Source organism: Cyanistes caeruleus, chromosome 3 (genome assembly GCF_971803275.1).
Source record: "Cyanistes caeruleus chromosome 3, bCyaCae1.hap1.1, whole genome shotgun sequence".
NCBI lineage: Eukaryota > Metazoa > Chordata > Aves > Passeriformes > Paridae > Cyanistes > Cyanistes caeruleus.
Genome location: NC_141703.1, coordinates 11,186,232 through 11,201,040, shown reverse-complemented (window position 1 = coordinate 11,201,040; position 14,809 = coordinate 11,186,232). Strand labels below are relative to the sequence as shown.

Sequence of the window (14,809 nt, the reverse complement as noted above, 5' to 3'; positions counted from 1 at the left end):
GTCACATTTATACTGGCCCAGTACTTTTTGCCATGTTTCCTTACCTGGATCATCGAGGTAAGCAAGAAATATGTATGTATCGAGGGAAACAAGAAATAAATCTCTGTGAGGTTTTATCTCTTCTATAGATCCAGAGAGCTCTATATTCACAGAAACTTGACATTTCTAGTTAGACTATTGGAAAAAAAAATGGTAGTATAAAAAAAAACATTTCTGTAAAGGTCCTCAGAGAGTTTTCAAAATATTTTTTAGTGATCTAAATCCATGCAAAACTGGGAAGATACAAATGGACAGATATTTTTAAGTAAAAGTGCTTCTACTGCCAGAATAGCACAGCTATCCAGAACCACTCTAAAATCAATCTACTATCATAGATTTACCGAACTATGGATTTAAGATTTATCTTCAGGCACCTAGATTTGGATAAAATAAGTGACCTTTTGTTGTCATGCATGTGGAATGTTTTCAGTTCTCTAGAGGAACTCAAACCTTGTCTGCATTTCTGCACAGTAGCTTTGTTTTCCTATGGAAGGAAGATATAAAACCGTAATTTCTTGTCACTGAAATTTCACATTAACAGTCTAGGCTTTCAGGACACCCACTTATTCTAGTGACCTTTTCCACATTGACTCCTGACCTTGGAAAAGTTATCCTCATTTAACAAGCACCGTCCTATAGGAATTTTGCCATGTGTTTTATAAACTGCTCTGAGTGCAGCACTCTGAGGGCCAGGCCCAGATCTGAATGAGCAGGATATAACATAGCAGCACCTGACCCCTTCTGCAAAGATCCCCACGTGTGCTGTGCCCCCCATGCCCAGTGAAACAGACAAGAGAGAAGAAAGCTTCAGCACCTTAGGGAATCTTTCAGTCGGACTCTTCATCTGTAAATGTAGCTTAGATTGACTGAGGCCATGCCAAATTATTTTTGTCAGTGTAATTCACTACAGAAAGTCCAATGTATTTAGATTGTGTAACCCTATCCATCCTCGCCCCCAACAAAAAACCCAAACCATTTCAAATAAATTACTATGTTTCCTTCTTTACCTCATTATTCTACTCACAAGGAATTTCCTTGAGGAAATGGCTTTAATTTTGATCCTGAGTAGTTCTGATCCTTAGTTTTTTGTTATTTCAGTTCAAGAGTTTATCTTCAAGATAAATGTTGTTTGCCCTCCCTCTGTTTTTGTTGACCCCTGCTTAGCCTGGGCCTGTTTGGTCAGAGTGCAAAGGTCACTGCCTGTCATTTGCAGATGAAATGTTTATATTCTAGAAATGATAAATTGGGATCTTCTTCTAAGACAGTATTCCATAGCTTTTTCTTAAATTTCATAGCAGGAATAAGTGCATAGAATATATCAATTTTCCTGTACATATACTCAAGCAAGTACGTACACAGTAAGCTCTCTCTGGTTATCAAACTATTCTAGCTCTATTCTTATTTGGTATCCCTGCACCTTTAACCACGAATTTTGACATTTAAAAGGTTAAAGATACCACCTTAGGATTGCTACCTAGTTTATAAGTACTTTGTGCAATAGGACAAAGGGGATATTTTTAAGCCTTTTGATCTTTGGAAAGAAAGATTTTATGGGAAGGAGGTAAGCATGTTATCCAGTACCCCATAATAAAAAAGAATCATGAATGATCTGCATTCCTTATAGCAGCAAAATCAGATACATTTCAATCTTTCCAGTATATGTGGAAATTTGATTTGATGTGAGCTGAAAACCCAGTTTTCAATGCATTAATTGCACCAGTATAATCAATTATTTGAGTAAATCAGCAGTCCTTAAACAGGGAAGAACCTTCATCATACACAGTTATCTTTCCTCTTGCTTCATTGCTGGTAGTAGAAAATAGATTGGAAGAATTCTCTAGGTAAAATATGAGAATTCCCATCTTCCAAATGAGTTCCAGGAAAGTCTGCTTTTGAGATATCTCAGGCCAAAGGAAGGAGTGTCCTGAATTAATTACTCCAGCCCTTTACCTGTTGTGTGGGAACAAGGTGGTTGTGACATCATTCTCTTGGCCATGCATTTCCAAGGTGGAAAAAAAGGCCATGGATACACAGAGAGCCCTGCCATTCTAGAAAAGGTGAAGGAGTTTTGGTGCCCGGCTGTATTTGCTCTTTCCAGCTGTCCATGGCCAGCAATTGCCCTTGCAGCAATGAGAAGTCTGGCTGTCCTTGGGGCCCAGAGCCTTAACTCCAGGAACTCAAGGAGCACAGCACCTTCCATACAGTTATATCCATCAAGTTCTGCACCCAGAGTATGATACTTCAAAATGAAGCAATTGTTTCATCATACAAAAGTGACCACTAAATCTTTTAGTTAACTACAGAGGCATTTGTACTTCAAGTACAAATAGGGTAGTAATAGGGAACATTTGCTGCTTTTTGTGCTTCTCCTAGTCCATTCAATATACAACTTATTCCAGTGATAAATTTCTTTTCTCCATTGTAGATCACATAAAGATTTAGTCATATGTAGACATCTCTACAGGTTCAATTTATGTGCAAAGGAAACAAAAGTGAGGCCTTTGATATGAGAAAATTATAAGGAAGAACATTGAACCCTCTGATAAAATCTCCAAGGTCAAGGGGACGTTGCTTTGGGAAGAGATAAAAGTATTGGATACAGCATATTGAAGCTGATCTACATTATGTTCCCAGCACTAGTCTTTTGTAGTAACAAGTAGCCAATTAGTGAAATCTTTTCAGTTCATGTTCTTTTCTTCTCTCACTAATCTACACAAACTAAAAGATTTATCTTGTCACAGTTCAGAAATCTTTCCCTTCAGTCTCAACCTCTCTTCATTCATAACCCCTTATTTACCTTTAGTAGTCAAACTGTTCTGCCCATAACCTTTTTTTTTTTTTTTTATGATCACAAATAAAGCACTGATGTATCCTGAACAAAGTACATTATTGTACAAGTGATCCCACTGATGGCAGAGACTATCCTGAAGTTTCCATGCATAACCACACATGGCACATAAGCCTTTAAGCACTGCAGAGCATGAAGCATGAGCAGCCTGTAAAGCATCAGAAGACAGCAGGCTGGGTGAGCTGCCCTCTTTCCATTGTCTGTCTCTGGCCAGAAGCCAAAAACTTCTCTTTTTTTTTTTTTTTTTTTTTTTTGTCTCCTAACTAGTACCATGATAAATGCAAATGGATGGTTTTAAACCAACAACCAAGAATATCCAAATCTAAATGCCACCTACTTTTTAGCACCCTCAAATAACAACACGCATAAAAGGTGGTCTACAGTGTGCAGATATATAGAAATATATTTACTAAATCCTGATGCACACCACAGATACTGTGCACAGCTTGCTCTGTGCTGCTGACTGAAATACCCCAGGTTTTGAAGCATTTCAGCCAGCAGCAGAGAGGAGCCTGACTCTCAGCACACTGGGGAGAGTGCAAACCACAACTACTCCTCAAGCAATGAAGCATATTATTCCCTAGCTCACCACCCAGTTCAGCGAAAGGCTTTATCAGCACCTATAACTCTCATGTTTGCACCTTCCAGATCTTGTTGGACAGTCTTCTGGGGTCATTTTTTAAGTTTCTCAGGATACATGCATTAGTTCTGATTCCTTTCAGAATTTGTGTTCTGGTTGACCTCATCATTCCTTTAAAAGTCATTTTTTAGAGAGGAAGTTCAGCAATTACTTTTTTTTTTTTTTTTTTTTGGTGGGGGGTGTGATTTTTGCTCAAGATGTATCATTCCTATGTAAGTATTTAAATTTTCAAAATATATCCATGTACACTGAAGGTTTGGTGGTTTATCTCAATTTTAGTTTTATTTAATGTTTTTTATACATTGAAAACTTATTTAAATGCTTGAAATTCACATGAATCATTTCAGCAATGTAAAAAAAAAAAAAGTTTCTAAACCTGAGTGTGCATAGCAAATGGAAGTGATGAAAATTAGTATTTCAGGTATTGTGCAAATAGAACAGCTACCCCAAATGCCTGAATTCAAGACAACTGCAGAATAAAAAAGGGCTTGAGTTCCTGACTGTCAGATCACTTCCTACCATAGGAAACCCCCAGGGATTTTACATGGCATTCTTGGCTTTACAAGTCTGAAATGATTACTCACATATACTCAATTAATTAATTAGAAGCTAATTGCATCCTACCTATCAGGTAGAAAAGTGTACCATCGGATTACTGATAAAACTAAACAAGTAAGTTAACCTACTGATAAAACCTACTGATAAGTAATCTACTGATAAAACAACTAAGTAGGTTGGGAAGGAAATATTTCTGCTGCCTCCATTTTTTATTGAAGGAGTCTTTTTACAGATGCAGAGATTCCAGCAGCCCACACCATCCTAGGGAGAGGGCAGCAGAGCAGAAGTGTTTTTACCGATTTTGACAGAGCTTGAATTTCTTTTCACAAGTATCTTTTTCTGCTTTCTTGCCTCTGGGTGAACTCATGATTCCCTTCTCAGCAGGCCTTTAGGTCTAATAAACTCTAAGCCTCAGCAAATCCCAGCTGATAAGAGGAGGAGCTTGTTCTTTCACCAGGCTGCACCTTGAGGACAAGGAAGACTTCATCTCTGCAGGACAAGTGCACTACAGTATTTTCAGTTTTCTCCCTGGCTTTCTGCCAGATTCCCACCGTGGTTACACACACCCTCTAGGATAAAACAGGATATTCCAATGGAAGAACTGATTAATTATATTATAAAAGTTTCAAATGTCATTTCCAAGAACAATGAAGATTGTCTGAAAGACTGCCTACCTGTACAAAATCCTGTCATATGATACACACCCTAATTCCAATGCTTGCATTGGGTCTTTGTTAAAAATAAATCATGCATCCAGCTGCTTATGTATTTTCTGGCTCAGTGACAACTCCTCACTAGTGGCAAAAAGCTTTTCCTGTAAAAAAAGAGCTGAGAAATAGATGAGGGCTTTCTTTTCTTGTTTTCTTTACTACGCTGTGTTACAATAGAATTGAAGACAGGCTACCAAGAAGGGAATTTTTTTTTTAGTGTATCAAAATACCACCAAAAATTGCAGAAATCCAAGAAGTGTTATAGTGGTCTGGTGTCTTTAGGTGCATTGGCACATGTCTGTAATTTCTAGGTAGAGCCATCCCATGATAATTGGTTGATTTTCATGGGTTTTTTTCCTCAAGTACTGGCTCTTAATTTGACACTGATTTTTACATTCCTCACTTTCTTACTCTTTCATCTTTCCAGCAGTCAACTTTTATAGCTATTCTAAATTCTGTGTCAGGAACGTTCATTTGAAAATTTTGTCTGAAAGTAGCAACAGAATAAGCAATTTATCTGCTGAGTACTTTTAACAGAATAATGCTAGAAATCCCTCCTGCACTTTGGCCCATGCAAACCAAAAGCCATCACTGCCCACAGGGGTATTTTTCAGTTAGGTAATCCTGGGCAACCATGCCATGAGTAAAGAAAAACAGGAAAAGCAGAAAACGTGAGGGTCTGGAACAAATGTGGACAAATCACTGGTTCCAGCTGCTAAGGAATGGTGCTCAGCACAGTTTGCTGCTGCTGAGCATTATCCAGGAGCATAAGACCTGCCAAAGAAAGTGAGAGGAAGGAATATTTTAATGGAAAACTTTCTGAAAAGCAGATTGAAAGCAAAGGGTCACTGAGTTTATTTTTTTGAAAGAGGTGGTTGCTGGAACGGGGAAGAAAAATAATGAAATTGAGCAATGAGACAGGCCTGGAGAACCAGGGAAACTTTTTCAGATGGAGGCTGCAACTGAGATTTTGCAAGGAAGACTGGTAAGAAAAGGTTATTTACATAACATACAAGTTGCATGAGTAAGAGGAAAACTATTTCACAAAAATGGATTCAGTGTGGTTTCTGAAGAAAACAAACATCTTTACTTAAGATGGAAGTCAGTGGGTTAATGAAAAGTGTATATTTGGTGTGGTACTTAGAGGATTTACAGAAGACATATATACATATTCAGGAAGTCTGGGACAGAAACAATACAAAGATTTAGAAATAAGAGCATTTTAAATTTAAATATTTAAATTACCAGTCAGCAATGTGTCATTGTAGAAAGAAGGCAAATATTATCTTGTGGTACATTAGGCAGAGCATTGTCTACAGTTTAATAGAGCTGATCCTTCCACTCTGCTTCAGTATTTGAAGACACTCAAAACCAAGTGGACATCCTGAACAACCTGCTCTCACAGACTCATCTTTGTGCAGATATTGGACCAGAGGATCTTCACAGGTACCTTCCTGCCTCAGCTGGTCTGTGATCCTAAATAGAAAGGAGGCAGAAAATACAGCATTTGGTACAACAAATGTCAACAAATATTTCTCTGCAAATGTTCGTTGCTACTGCAGCACAAAAGAGCATTGATGTGTGAATACAATACAATGAAATACACAAATATGTGTGACTGTAAGCACAATGACACAATAGACAAAAGCTGGGTATAAAACTAGACAAAAAGGTAGCAGAATAACCACAAAGGAGGAAAATGGAAACTAAAGGTAAAGAATAGTTTTTCTCTTAAAGCAGCATTTGATATTTGAGAATTGGGGCTATATTGCCAACACTGCCAAAATCCTCTATTTGCCAATGAGATCTGAAAATATTACATGACTAATTTTCTCAACTGGTAAAATCACTTAATAGCAAGCACGGGTTTACATAACACTTTCAGGGAAACAAAACAATATCTTGGATTTGATTACACAACATGAAAAAAATTCAAGTGATTTCAGTAACCACTAACCAAAACATCAAAAACAGTGGCCACAGGCCAAATAATTACATTTCCATAGTGAAAGGTATGAATGCTGGCATCCAGAATCCCAGGAGAGCAGAGAAATTTCTGAAAACCAGTAAGAGGCAGGAAACTTATAGATCAGGACAATGTGGATGACTTTTAAGCCAGTATTAAGGAATGTTTGTATCTTTCTGGGCATTACAGAAATGTTGAAAAAATGTTAGGATGTAATGTCAAGTAAAATTGGTTATTTCCTTTTTTTTTTTTTTCATTAAATCGTTTATCTTTTATTTTGTATTAGGTAATTGGCATCTTTAATGACTTAGTAAAGCTACTGGCAAAGAGAAGAAAAAGATAAATCATCAAAAATTAGAGATGTTTAATATTTGTGGCTTTTTTTTTTTTTTAAACCTTACATCAAGCTGCACAAGCATCATTATTTACAACATAGAAATTGTAACCTGAGAATTATAGTGACCTATCAGATACAGGCCTATCTATAGGAAGCTGCATCGTTATCAAACTCAAGAGCCATTCGTGCTAAGTCAAAATAAAATAATAGAAGAGCTCTATAAAATAATTATACATTCCAGATACCATGATAAGGAGCACTTAAAGAGCATAATTCACATTTTGTGGATTTACTGCTACCAGTAAATGGGAAATATTTCACAATATCCTTGACTCACCCATGTGTGATACATGATGCAATCAATTTCCACAGAAATTTGTATCTAGCCTTTGACTAGAACAATACTTTGAACCCCATATTATTATGCCTCGGCAAAATTCAGGATTAAGGCTGCTTGTTGTCAAAGCAGGTTGTTTAGCACCCAAAGACTGCAGAAAAAAAGTGAGCATATTATTGACAATGTTCTCTGATAGCCCTGAGGAACTCTAAATGCAACTGTTAAAGGTACCAGTCCTGGTCTCTGATGACTACCCTGAAGGGTTGGGCTTTTTTTTTACTGAAGTGTTTGAATCACTTAAGTCATTCTAAAGAGAAGATTGGACTATGGAGACCATATCTCCACATCTCCCCAGTTACATCCCACAGCTTCTCTGCAGACACAGCTGCACCTTCAGTGTGAAGCACAAGCTCTCCTGAAGAGCAGAGGCTGCTTGGTCACTGCCTTGCTGCCTTTCACTTGTGGTTAAGGAGAAGACAGAGAGGACACAATTTTTGCCATTCTGTTGTTGGCTTTGCTGCCAAGCAATGTGACCTCTGGGATGAACTGAGCAGGTGTGACCAGCTCTGCACAGCAATGGCAGAGATGGGCACTTCCCATTAACTCTGCTGGTCCTTAGAGCAAAGGACAAACCACCACTACCTTGACTCGCAGCCCTGTGGAGGGCAGGTGAGGGGAGAAGAAGAAAAGTTACCACTTTTGTTGTTCTAAGTATTAAATTGAATTACTTATTATTAGGACATACCTCTTATATGGAGGAATGTTTCTTAATGCAATAAACATCAACCTGACATGAAGAACAGTGGGTATCTTTGTAGAGCAGGAGGGAAGGAGCTGTGTCCTGTCCTCTAAAAAAATGTATTCATATGAAACCACTTGAGAATCGAGAACTTGTTTTATCTGAAGACTGGAAATAATAATTCTTTAACTTTTTTTCTTTTTTTTTTTCCTTAATTTTCCAGCCCTCAGGCTCTTAGCCACAGAATATCATTGGACTGACCTGCTCCAGATGACATCAAGCATGTTTAAAGGGAAAAAGGTGAGGAGGAACATTTGAGCTTCTTAAGATCTGAGTTAATAAGATTTAATTTATAAGATTTGCTATTAAACGGACACTCCACCTTTGAACAGCTTCTGTTGCAGAACACAGCCCAGTCCTTCATTTTTTGCCTTCTGAAGTAAATGAACTGAGCATTGTTCATAAAAATGCAAAATGAACTTTCCACAACTGGTGAAATTCCCTATAATCAAGACAGCCTGGGAACCTGAACCAACAAATGAGGGGCAGAGCAACTGTAAAATAAGTACAGCATCCACTCACCTGCTGCTCTACGTGTAGAAGGCCACACCACATGCAAGGAAAGTATCTTCTCACCTTTCTTCCACAACAGCCTCTTCCTCAGTGAGTGATTACGTATCAGATTTCCTTGGGAGGCTGATTGTTTAAAGTTTACCTGAGAGGGCTTTTTGCATAGCCAAAAGATAGTGTGCCATTCTTAAATCCTCCCTTTCCTGCCCACAAGGATCCCAAGAGAAATGTGCTTTGTTAGCTGGGACCACTTGTTTTACATACACTGCCCCACTTGTCAAAATTACAAAAAAGTTAAACCTTCTGCTGATGTGTGTAAGGAAAACAGCATTTCAACCACAGAAGAGCTCTGTGTTTTATACAGGCTTCTAATTATTACAAAATTTTAAAAAGGAAGAGGCAAAAAGAAAATAGGAATCAGTCTTTTTGAAGAATTTATGGAAAAAATCTTTTATTTGGATGTTGTGTCTTCTGATAACTTAAGACATAGCATAACTGAATGTCTAGGCAAAAAACAGATGGTGTTTTCAACCTTAGAAGAGGGCAATGGGGAACTTTCTAAGTTCCCTCCCAACTTAAATTATTTTACAAAAATAATAGCATTGAACTATTAGAAAGTCACTTACTACTTTATTCTATTTGATATACATTGTGATGTTATTTTAATGTAATATCTGGAATTACTGTATTATATAAAACTTTATCTCTGTTTTTATTACATATATATATATGAAGACATTTACTCAATCATATGTATTATATCTATGTATATTAATTATGATTATTTAGTGTACATGCCATTTTCAAAGTTTACATCATGCATTTATTGTGAATAAAGAGAACTGTATTTCTCCATGTTTCATAGGACTCCAAAATCTCTAATACCCTCAGTTCTCTTTTGTTTTAGCGGACTCACATGCTCGACTGAGAAGCCTGGTCAAAATACACCATGGATGTAGGTCTCTTCTGTTCACCATGTTTTCATATTGTTTACAAAAGTACAGCAAACAAAACAGTAAGCAAAGATAACAGAAAGAATCTCATTTTTATGTTAAAATTTTAATCTTGTTTCTTTCTTAAGTAATCAGTGACAAAGTAAAGCAAACACACATATCAAGCCCATTTTAGGGCATCCACAGGAGTCAGATGCTTCTTAAATTCACTGCAAAAGCTTCCTTTGACTGCAGGGGGAGCAAGAATTTTCCTAAAGTATTTTTGAAGCATTTAGCTGTGGTGCACTCACTGTACAGTGTCTTGCTTGTTAGCTCGATAATTATTTCTCCATAGAACAGAAAGAATAAACTACATACATAGCATATGAAACACTGAGCAGTGTGTTGCCTCAGGCTGGCTCCCTGTAGAAACAAATGTATAAAAGAGGCTAAAGTTAGTAATTTAATTTCTTTGTATTATTATACCAAAATATAATTTCATACAGAATGAACAGCCAGGTATAAATTTATCTTGGAATAACAGAAAGCTTATGTTGTCAGAAAGGTAATTTTTCTACTTCTGCAATAAATAGATTAATTTGACCAGTGCTACACTGATGTTCATCACCTGAATGTGCTGCCTTATGGTTTTATCTATGCCCCTATTATCTTTTGCCTTAATATCCTCAATAAGGAGTATATATGGACAAATCATTCTTTTGTAGTCATTAGAATCTTATTAAACTGCATAGAAGAATCAATGCTGCTTCTAAAAGTTAATGTGCTGACAGGGATGACTCAGAAATAAGGCAGCTGGAACAGTTTCCACCCCACTCTAACTCTGCCCCTAAGGAGCTTCTGTTCTTGCAGCAGAGCACTGTAACACAGAAAGAACCAAATGCTATGAGTAAGCTCTTCTGATAATGGACCGAGAGCATTATTGCAATTAGAAGTTGATAACAAGGAGCTGCAATATGAAGATTGGCATACATTCTGTTACAAACCACTGATAGGTAGATTAAAATGTCAAAGGCCCTGGAATATAGGGGGATAGCACAACTGCAGTGCACTGCAGTTATCAGGAACTCATCTCAGGAAATCTGAGCAGGAAGCTGTGTTTTGAGGTATATTAAAGAAAAACAGGAATCTGCTGTAGGGAAACCATTCAGACAGTGTATAAATCCAACATAATTTGACCATGTATAGAACTCCATAATAACCTGTTGAAGTAGCCATAAGTGATAGCAAAGGTGGAGCCATCTTCAGGTTGCAAATATAAGCCCGTAACAAATACCTCCTGCTGCACAAGTGTCCGTGCTTTAGAATCCAGAATGCAAACCTGACCACTCAGCTTACCTGCAATGCTCCCACTGAAGTGTTAACTTATGGTCATCCCAGGGAAAGACATCCCTTATCTTCACCTCTGCTCCAGCATCCTGCCCAGCAGGTTTGGCTGTAAACCAGCCGGGTCTGACAGAGGCAGGTGTTAACCCCAACATTGCCCTGGGTTTCCAGGACTGACACAGGCCTGGTGTCTGTGCTGAATCAGGACAGTATGGCCAGCAGTTCATCTTCACCTTCCAGGACTGGAGCAGGAAGAGCTGAACTGGTCACTGTTTCAGACAAACATTTTTGTGTGTCATGCTCCTCTACCAGTGCACCAGGAAAGTGTATTCTTTAGGTCAGCTTTCCTAAGTATTGCTTAAAATATGTGGTCTCAGTGGATGCTCAGAAAGCGAAAAATAAATCATCAAAATGTTAAATTCAGTCTTTGAAGATCAGTCCACACATCCACTTTCTCTTTGAGTGACTGGGCTTTTTGCCTTAATGATACCTACTAGATATATCATAGCTTTCTCACGCATTCCTCAATATATTTTTTAGTTTACCTCACAAACTCAGTTATCCTCCACTACTGAAGAGCCTTTTTCTCTTGGGCAGTTTCACTGATAGCTTAGTTATCTTCCTGTCTGTGTTTTGCTGGGAGTTTATTTTAGTGGATTACATCTGAGAGTTTCTTCTTTCTAGAGCAGGGCTGTTTCTTTCTCCATGACCACAGCTTTGAGGTTCTGCTTTGGCAACCATAGAAAAAATATATGCAATACCTCCCAGATTCATTTCAGATCCAATCCAATTCTCAATACAAACACAGCAAGCCATCTTTTATGAAGTTCAGCAAGACTGATGTTCATTTCAATGTACCTGGTGAGGTGTATTTTCCAGCTGTCATGGGCTAGGAATACTATTCCTCAGTTTAGCATTCCCACTTGAAAACCACAAGACACTCCTCTCCTCCACTCCAGCAAGAGAGACAAAAGGCAGAGATTACAGGTTGAGATTTACTGGAAACAGCAATGAGGTAAGAAAATGAACAGTAAAACAGCATTAATAACAAAAGCATACAAAAATGGGTGATTTACACACAAAAAAAAGATGCTCACTGACATTCCAAGAGATCCATCTCCTCTGTACTCTCCCACTAGGTAAAGCTGTAGACAGCAGTGAGATGTCCCCTAGGTTTTCTCTTCCTAGGGTCAAGCAAACACATCTCTCTCAGTGGCTGTCTGTACACTATCTATGAATCCCCCAGAACTCCACCTGCAGGTAACTAACACCATTTGCCTTCTGGTATAAGTGGAGCATAAAGAATCTCCAGAAGACCTCAGTGTAGTTGAGCTCTCCTCTCAGTTTTATGAGAAATACACTTGTTTTGTGATGTAAAATTGAAAGATGTATTGAAGTTGTTCTCAAAAGCAGACAGTACAGTCTAGTCTTCATGATAATAATGCAGCCATTAACATCTCCAGAATTTCCTAATAGATGGCTAACATTTGATTTGATGATATGGAGGTTGAAGGTCTGTCAGCAGCTGATGCAATCTAAGAGGTTGCAGCTGCTGAATATTTCATGCTTTCTCCAGTCTCCTCCACATCATCTCCTACTTATTCTTAACCTTTCCCATGCTCCTTGCTGTGGTAAGCTCTGCTTTTCCACCAGCTCTGGCACTCATTACATCAAGTGAGTCAATTCAGCTTCTTGGCAGAGAACAATCCGCTTTTATTTTGTCTGGGTATGTTTTCTGCCATATTAATGAGCTCAGAGGACTCAAGAAAGGATCCAATAAAAACCAGACCCCTTGCACAACAAGCAGAAACTGCATGGCCAGGATCAGGATGGTAGTGGTAAAAACATCATCCTTTGGAATCTGTGTGAGGCTAGATCTACTTACCCTGTGGAATCCTGCTTCTGCCAATTATTACCAGTTTATTCAGTCCTGTGCTCTCTGAAGGCAACAGGAATGTAGTTACTGATTCCTGAGAAAGGCAGTGGCCAAGGAAAACAATACCTTTGGACCTCAGAGAAAGCTGTGCTTTAGCTCTGCTCTGCTGAGCACTTGCTACATGGCTATTGGTCTGCAATTTAGCTGCTCTAGGCCCACCTCCATATCTGTAAAAAAAAAAAATGTCATAGGCATTACATTTTCACAAGAGGTTTCATAGAGATAATACATAAAACCCTTTGATATTCATAGACATATGTACAGTTCCTGAGGGCATCCAATTACCTAGAGTAAATTACTAGATTGCTTTATAAAAATTGGTATAATAATTGGCACTGAATTCTCAATTCCTATCTGAGAGTGTTGCACAGTAATTCAGCATGCCATCACAAAACTGAAACAGAAAACCCTAAAGATGGGATATATTTTCATCACTAACTATGTATTTGCCTTAGTAGAACATATATTTGACAGCATGCTTTAATAAAAACTATCCTTCTGTACTTCCTATAGACATATGGCACCTCCCACTTCAAACTTTATATTATCTTCCTTTGTTTTAGTTCTTCTGCATGATGTAAGAGCTCAGGTTTTTGCAGGATTAACAGCATTGAAACCCATTGTAGCAACAGTCTCAGGGTCTTCCTGTAGTTCCACTGTTGGTCCTTGGTTTTAGTATCTTCACCACATATGAAAACTAGAGCCTGGAGTACATCACTAAATTTTCCTCCAACTAGGATGCAGAGGCAAAATTATCAAATATCAGTATTTAGAGCAATTTACCTCTTTTCTAATCCAATTAATGCAGCAATTTCACATAAGCCTATTTTTGGAAATATCCACTGTGCAGTACAAAAAGAAAGATGTGATAAGATGTCCTTTACGACCAGCAGTTCCCTTGCCTCTGCTAACATAAGGCTAAAGTACAGAATGAGCCTATGAGAACTGGCCCGTTCATCATCTTATGGAGCACTAATTAGATTAGCTCATTTGATAAAAAAAAAAAAAGACAGCAGAAAAAAAAGCTGGTAAAATGCAGTTGTTATGAAAACAGTAGAAAGTTAGCTCATTTTTAATGTGTCCCTTTAATGCAGTTGTATAGCTAAAAGAGTAAATTTTGCAGTCCGATGCCATATTTTTTTATGGAAGCTAGAAGACCAAGCATCAAAGTTAAGGAATTTGAAGCATGAATTAGCTACTATACAACTAATGAATATTTATATTCTCTGAACTATTCATTATAATTTGCAAGAACATTAACTTTTATCTGTACATAATTCCTGGGGGGTTTTTTGTTTGTTTGTTTGTTTTTATTTCTACATTTTGATTTGAATAATGGGGCTTTGAGCAACCTGGTCTAGTGAAAGGTGTCCCTGGTCATTGGCAGAGGAATTATCTTTAGATGATCTTTGACATCTGTGAGTCACGCAGGCAAGGGGTGGGGCTTCCTCAGCTGATGAACAGTGGGCTGATTAAAGAAGGTCTCTAGGGAGCATGGCAAACAGGGGTGTGGCAGTTCTTGCAGGCAGAGTTGCAAGTTTTTCATGTTACCATGGTTAGTTTGTTGTGTTTCTGTCAGTTGGTTGGGTTTTCAGGTTTTTGTATGACCAAAAGCTGTAGTTAGTGCAAGTGTGTGTAACAAAAAAGAGCCCTCCAAAAAGGATGTGTCTGTCCATTCCTGTGCAGAGTGTTGGAGCTTAACAATGGTTCCAGGGACTGTTGCAGAAGAAGGCTGCCTGTGGTGTAAACAGCTGAATGATCTCCTTTTGCTAGTGGCTGAGCTTAGGGAGGAAGCTGAAAGGTTAAGGAGTATTAAGGAAAGTGAAAGGGAAATAGATTGGTCGAGTCCTGCC

At 38.1% G+C, this 14,809-nt stretch overlaps 1 long non-coding RNA gene across 1 annotated transcript; it reads right to left on the bottom strand.

Annotated features, from left to right (window-relative positions):
• Nucleotides 1-9,770: 9,770 nt before the first annotated feature.
• Nucleotides 9,771-14,286, bottom strand: LOC147653949 (uncharacterized). Its single transcript, XR_015284103.1, has 4 exons — nt 13,740-14,286; nt 12,906-13,123; nt 11,879-12,018; nt 9,771-10,099 (listed from the first exon to the last, which is right to left on the bottom strand). It is a non-coding gene; the product is annotated as an uncharacterized LOC147653949 (long non-coding RNA).
• Nucleotides 14,287-14,809: the final 523 nt, after the last annotated feature.